Genomic DNA, 7,500 nt, shown 5'->3' with positions numbered 1-7,500 from the left:
CCTGTACTTATCCAATTTACTAAAATTCGAATAAGTAAAAGCTTTATATTTATTAATTTACTAGGGTCATTTTTTTTTGTCAGTCTACAAATAAAGTGTGGAGAATTAACGGTACTATACGTCATGATCAGCGCTACAGTATTTATCATACAGATTAAGCCATATTTCTTAACCTGGTGTAAAAGGTAAGATGATTGGCGTCTTATCATCGCTGAAATTGGTCCGCTTTTTTGATGGCTGGGATTTGTGAATGTTCAAAGTATTTATCGAATTAGGTGGATTACGTACGTATTTCATCAAACAGTAGAAAATATGAAGGATTTGAAGGATTTATTAGACAAATATAATTACAGGAAAGAAATTTAATTTACTGAAAACTTTAATCCATTTAGTTGTTTGAAGATATGTCAGAAAGGGAAATTAAAGTTTCGAGTTTCACTTTGGTATGAATCGATGTTACTCTATCATGCATTTTAGGTCATTATCGGTTTTGCCTTGTAACACGATTTTCATTCAAAATATAAGTGTACTCCATAGCAACACCTATTGTAAATGCTTCATACATAGATTTTTTTTCTTTTATTATAAATTACTTTGAAACTAGCGACGGGCACTGAGATTAGATTACATCTTATAACTAAGTTCAGGAAATTATTTTGCTTGTTAGATAATGAGTGAGAGACTAAAGCATTTTATTAATTCAGGAAGATCAACAACATCGTGTGAGGGCAACTCTTAATTATAATTTAATTTTTAACCTCTGTGCTGCTGCGAAAACCCTCCCTTTTTTTCTGCCGTTTTAGTGTAGACTGATCGTATAATTTTATGATTGAAAATGTAGATCAAGTGATACATCATATTCATGGATATCTCTTGTTCAACATTGTTATTGTTAATGCTATCATTTCAGTCACTGATGTTGTTGTTAATGCCATTGTTGATAAGTAGGCTATGAAGTAATCATTGTTGTATACTTGTCGCATACTGTAAAAAATCAAGGTAAATCATATAGGACATAAAATGAACCTTACAGACGTTAGTGTGTTCCTTATCTGGGATCAAGGTATCTTTATTCTGCATAATTATATTAGGGCCTTTGGTGAGAATCACTGATTTCGAGCTGTGCGACGTAAAGTCCAAACATGGAAATAATTTCTTGTTAAATATCTTGTAACGTAAAGAAAACAATATATGGTAACACATTGCATTTTATTTCATAGAGACCAGTTATGCATGGAATGGTTTACGTCCCATATTTTAATCAATCCTGCTGTTACAGAAATAGAATATAATGTATTTAAGGATGAGAATAGCATAAATGACTGATATTCTGCCCTTGGCATATATTTTCGGATGCTCTCGAAGAGGTCATGCCTTACACTAAAGCTCGTTTTGAAAACCTGGGAAGCCACTGAGCAATCTAAATGGTATATACATCGTGTGATCCGGGTAAATCTTGGAGAAATTTATATTTGATTGTTGTTGAACTGCAGGCGGCCTGGGATCCCCTGTGGCTTTTTCCATTAAAGAACGAAAGAGGCCATCACAAGTATCGTGGCTGGTTTCGGGAAGCGCTCAATATTTCAGAGAAAAACAGACACGAGAGCGAACGATTGTCTCAGGGAAATAATCGATTTCCCTGGGGCTTCTGGATCCAGTGCCTGCAGATGACCTGATATCATTCGCTTGGCGCAGCCAGCCAGACAGAACTGCTGCTTGATGCGCTTAAGTATCGCTTTGGGCGACAACGGCTTCTTGGGCACAGTGCTTTTCTTCTGTAGGTGTTGACCTCCTTGTAAGATTACCAGTCATGTAGGTGGACGGTGAAAGACGTCTGTTCAGGCCATTAAGTGCTCCGGTAGTTAGGGAAGCCGATGTGCGAATTTATGAGCAAAGAACCGTGCGCGGGGCCTTGTCCCTCCTGCGGGTAGGTCGTGAGTAGAAGTTCCAGCCCGTGCGGCCGGGGCGCTCCGCCTTTGGAAGTGGGGAGAGGAGATTAATGGAACCAGGTAGAACTTTCTACTTTACAGCCCTGTGACTATGCGACCATTTCGGTCTGGATATGTAAACCCCTTTCGTTATTGGAAAATAATACTACTAATTACATCAAAATAAGTGGCCTACACAAATAGTTGCATTTCCATAAACTTTTCCATATTCAGAAAGATAAATTTGTAAGAAAGTCGCCTTGTATTTGTTCTTTAAATGACTTTACCGGGTGCGCATGAAAAGCCGTTATTCTTGTTTTTTTTTTTTCGTTTTTTTTCTTTCCATTTTCTCTTCCTTTTTTTATGGGAGTTCCTTTTCTTCAGTTAAAGGTCAGGAGTAGAAGTAATCTGTTTGTAGGCGGGTGGCGAACGCAGTCCAAGCCATGATGGTGACTGACAGATAGGACTTTTTGTTTTCATATTCTCTTTAAGCATTTGCGCTAATCGAGAAGAGGTACGAAACAGGTATCTCTTAATTCGGAAGAAGCGCTTCTTAATTTCTTCATTTGCAGTCATTTGATCATTTTATGCAGTCATTATTACTGCATGTTTCAATTTACCAAAGTTATATCATTAATAACTTTATAATGCTGCAAAATATGAACGGCGCTTAGGTTCTGATTTACTTGAATGTCTGCTGAGTGCTGTTGAGGGGTCCTTTACCATTATTCATAACGTATACGATAGTAGACGCTATGTATTCTGTTGAATGGTGTTCATTGAATTACTGGAATTAATAAGAAAAAAACTGCTATTTCATGTTACAGTGATCCGTATGTTTTTTACAATCTTAAACTTCAAAACTTTAAAATAAGATTAAGATGTTTTACTACATGGATGCAATACTCCATTCAATCCATTTTCGTATAATCATACTGAGACATCATTCTTTTACGATAGATATATTCCGTAATGAATCAGTACTCGTGGCACACTTCCTCATTCATTGCCTATATTTTCAAGTTAGTAAAAGGAGCAATTGCTCGAGAATACAAAGGAACCCGGGGCGGGGTTTGAGTTGTTAGTTCTTAGGCATTTTAAGAGCTCGTTATCCTGATTTGGTATTCATTGAGCCAGAAATGCTTTCGTGTCTTTCTCTGCTACTTGCTGTTCGCTCCTAGCGGTTAAAAACGCAGACCAATTGCTTCTATTTTTTTTTCTTTATGAAGGTTACAGTTATGTTAAACGTATACCCAATGTCCTTATTTTTCTTGCTTTTTATTTGTTGCAAAAATAGTATGATAATAATGATTTGTAGAATTCTCGTGTAATTTATAAGTGTTTTAATGAGACCGCGTTTATTTTATTTGTGAATACACCTTAGTTGTTTATTATCTTGAATTTATAAACTGGCTTTTTTCCTTTTTGTATTTTATTTACATGGATTTCTCATTCCCCTTTTTTCTTTATTGGAGGCGGATTAAAGGACTTAATAAAAAATCTATCTTTAGGATGTCAGTTTTTGCAATTAATGTTTGATTATAATTTAACGAATGAACTATCGTCATTGATGTTCATTGTTATTGTAACGCCAGATTGTATTCGTAAATCACTCGGAAAATTAAATATTAAAACTCATTATTGAATAAAAGAGATGTGAAATATAGAAAGGGGTGAACTGATATTGAGACAAGGAATGGGTTTAACGAATAACACAGTTATTGAGGAACAGCTGCAATATGTATTTTAGTATCTATTTCAGACTTTACTCTGGATTATTGACAACCACCGTTATTTAAATTTTTACTGCAGCTTTGATCTGTTTTTTCAGCAACTTTTCTGTTTAGTCTAATAAGTGTCTATGTACTTATTCAATAATTTCTAGATATTCAATAGCAACGAGAAGCAAGTATAATTATGGTATTTATCTTTAGATATAAACTGTCTCTGAGATTAATAGTAACCATTTATGGGAAAACCTTTTTATCAACTTCATAATAAGATTCTACTGTCGATAACAATTTTGCTCAGAGGAATAGCTTGAGAATGGATTCCTACAGCACTTAGAAACTACTAGCCCAGTATTAGAAATTAATCCAACTTTTGCCATACCATCTTTTATTACGTTCAGGTCACGTAGCTGGAACTACTGCAGTCGTTACCATACTTTTGCGTGCCTTTAATCGTAGAGTAAGAACTACTGCAGCCCTCGTCATACCATCTTTTGCCAAGCTCAATTCGTACGGTGATTGCTACTGCAGCCTTTATCATACTTTTTCCCGGCCTAAGTCGTGTAGTGGGGTCCACTGCTGTCTTCACCGTACCACCTTTTGTGTTGCTCATGTCATGTAACGGGAACTAGTGCAGCTGTTACCATACCATCTTTTGCCTGACTCAAATCATGTAGCTGGAACTACTGTAGCCTTCACCATACCAACCTTTTCCAAGTTCAAGGAACTAATTCAGAAGTTACCACACTTTTGCCAGGTTTAAATCATGTTCTGGAAACGAATTCAGCTTCCAAGTCATGCATTTGTAACAGCTGCAATCGTTATCGTACCATTTTTTTCGCAAGCTCTAATCATGTAGTGGAAATTACTGCAACATTGACTACACCCTCCTTAGCCAAGCGCATGTCAAGTTGGTGGAACTATTACAACCATTACCATAACGTATTTTTCCAAACTCAAGTTTTGTAAAGTGAACTACAGTATGCCATAATTTGCCGAGCTGAAGTCATATACCGAAACTGTTGCATATTTAGATGTGCTCAGTTCATGTAGCAGGAACTCTTGCAGCCTTTTTCATGGCATCTTTCACATGACTGAAATCAAAGAATGGGAACTACTGTAGCCCTCACCTTATAATCATTTGTGTAGCTTAATTCATGTAGCAGGAAGGATCTACTGTAGCTGTTGCCATACCCTCTGTTGCTGAGCTCAAGTCATTTAGCGGAAAATACTGCATATATAACCTAACTGCTGTTCTATGCCAGCTTTTACCTGGCTCATATCGTATAGCAGGAAATACTACATCATTTACTATATATTTTTGCACTGTGTAAGTCGTGTAACAGTAACTACTGCAGTCATTATTCTTCCATTCTTTGCCTAGCTCAAGTCATGTCATGGGAACTTTAGCAGTTACCTTGCCAATTTTTGCATAATTAAAGTCATATATCGGTAACTACTGCAGCCTTTATCATACCATCTTTTGAAAACTACTGCTACCTTTACTGTACCTTATTTTACTTGGCTCAAGTTATGTAGTACGAGCTGATGCAGCCTTCGCCAAATATCTTTTGCATTGCCCAAGTAGTCTCTTTTGCGGAGCTCAAGTCACATAGTGGGAACTACCGCTATATTTACCATCTTTTTTTAAGCCCAAGACAAGTTGCATAAATTATAACAACTCAGTTCTTACCATCTATAGTCAAGCCCAGGATCTTGTGTAGTTAGTTTACAGATGTTTTGATACATTTTTATTGGCTTTTCCAAAATTAGTCATTGTAATGTTGAATAAACTTTAAAAATGGGTATCTTAAAATCGAAGTGGCATTGGATGATGTTGCTGAGTCATATCTTCAACTGTAGCTTTGGTGTAATTTGAGAATTGCCAATTTTTATTTACCGTTTTAATTTACTGACCTTGTTCTCGATTAAACCTTAATATCCTACTTATTAGTCGAAGGTATTTTGATAAAAGAAATAAAGAATGACTTTTTGACTTTGAGAACTCCGTTTCGCTAAGGTTTTCCGTGGTAGCCTTGGAATATCAACTGTGATTAGGACTATTCTTGTTACAGATGATCTTCCATTTTGCAGTATGAGAAAATAAAATGGTGCACCAAATGAACCCATTAATACTTATGAAGTATGATTGTGAAACATTCTATTCTGCATTATATGCATAAAGGACTTACTGGGCAGTTTCATTATATGGAAATAGAAACTGAATTCTCTGCAGTTGATCGCATGTTTGAGTAGTGTTATCGTATTGTTTACATGATTTTTATTTTAATAGGATTAGTATATGGCGCTATTATTCACTTACGAGCAAACAAAACAGATACTCAAACCGTATTATCAAAGCCAAATTTATCAAGCATTATTGAGGTTCTAAAGAATATTGCTTCCAAACCATAGTATAGTTTTCCCGCTATAATATTTTCAACTACATTTCTCGCAGTCTCTCATAATATGCTACTGTAGATATCTGAAATAATGTTTGTAACCATATTTTTACAAAAGTCTTCAATAATTTTTTTTGTTTGAAAGGACTACGGTTGATTCCATGTTGTTTGGTAGTAGATTTATAAAGAATATTTCATTACTAAGATTAGCACTCGTCTATTATGCAAGCAATGGCTCTCCAAGTACAGGTAGATTTAGTCATCATTTATTATGTTCAGTCTCAATCAGTTGAATATCATTCATCTTCTATCGTGGCCATGGTAACAACTATAATAGAAACAACATCTGCAAATAATTATTTACATTTTTATTTAGTTAACTAATGATATTCATTAAACTATAATGTGTTTCACATACATGTCTCCCATTAAACCTTTTAAACTTTTCCAGATTAGGTAGATATTACGTCCTGGTTACATTTTTAGAAAAATCAACCGTTAATAATTCAATGTTATTTGAATCTTATTTCACTAGTTAGAATAAACACTTGCTAGACTTTTTTTACGAATGTTAAATTGAAATTTGAACATTTCCAAATAGGTTCTGTATCAGTAGTTTCTGATGTCACCGCCAGTTTTTGCAAACTTCGTTCGAGATGTCTTGATCTTATAAGTTATAAGTTTATTATATATAAACAATTAACGCTGTGTCCCTGAGTTTTAATTTAATTTCGCTTAAGTTTGGGACAGTAGACTAGCTTCTGGGTTAATATTATTTTCTTCCCAACAGGGTTGTCAGAATTTCATATACGGTGGATCAACGCTACTTGTTTCTATAAACCACTCATTAACTAGAGGGAAGCCCCAGAATAATCGTCAAAATGTTACTTGCTTCAGCTTATTAAAAGCTAGTCACAAGGTGAGAGCAATGTATTTCTTTTTCTTCGCCGTCGGAAGCTCACAAATTTCTTAGTATAATTACACAGATGAATACTTAACCTTTATGATAAAAGAAAGTAAAAAAGAAGTAGAAGAGTATCGTGAAAATTCAAGGGTCAAAAAGAACACGATCTCTGGGCATCCATTCAGAGGTTTAATTGATTTGAGGAAAATAGAACTTTGTGGCACGAGGCTTGGCATTTCTGAATACATGAAAGGGCATAATGGCCATTAAGTTAATAAGACAGAATGAAAAATTTAGATTTGACGATATTAAACTCAAATCACTCTGTTGAATGATTGCTTTTCCATTCAGGGCTTTGGAATCATTATATCATCAATCTAAGGCCTGAGGAACTTGGAGAACAGTTTGATGTAGTTTTTTTGTTCTTCAACGTCGAAATAAACAAATTTAAGTTGAAGAGGAAGAAAACCAAACCAGATAATTTTGCCTTGGGGGTCTTATTTCATTCATCTAAGAATTCACTTTCAATATTTAAT

General features: G+C 35.1%; 1 long non-coding RNA gene across 4 annotated transcripts in view; it reads left to right on the top strand.

Moving 5' to 3' along the window:
• LOC137627326 (uncharacterized) overlaps positions 1–7,500 on the top strand; it is a 700,057-nt gene that overhangs the window by 238,428 nt on the left and 454,129 nt on the right. For all 4 annotated transcript variants that reach the window (XR_011041143.1, XR_011041145.1, XR_011041146.1 and 1 more), the window contains exon 3: positions 6,851–6,979. This is a non-coding gene — a long non-coding RNA (uncharacterized lncRNA). The remainder of the gene's footprint in view (positions 1–6,850; positions 6,980–7,500) is intronic.

Source organism: Palaemon carinicauda, chromosome 2, assembly GCF_036898095.1.
Source record: "Palaemon carinicauda isolate YSFRI2023 chromosome 2, ASM3689809v2, whole genome shotgun sequence".
NCBI classification, from domain to species: domain Eukaryota; kingdom Metazoa; phylum Arthropoda; class Malacostraca; order Decapoda; family Palaemonidae; genus Palaemon; species Palaemon carinicauda.
The sequence above is the reverse complement of the archived record's forward strand: the minus strand, read 5'-3'. Positions and strand labels throughout refer to the sequence as shown.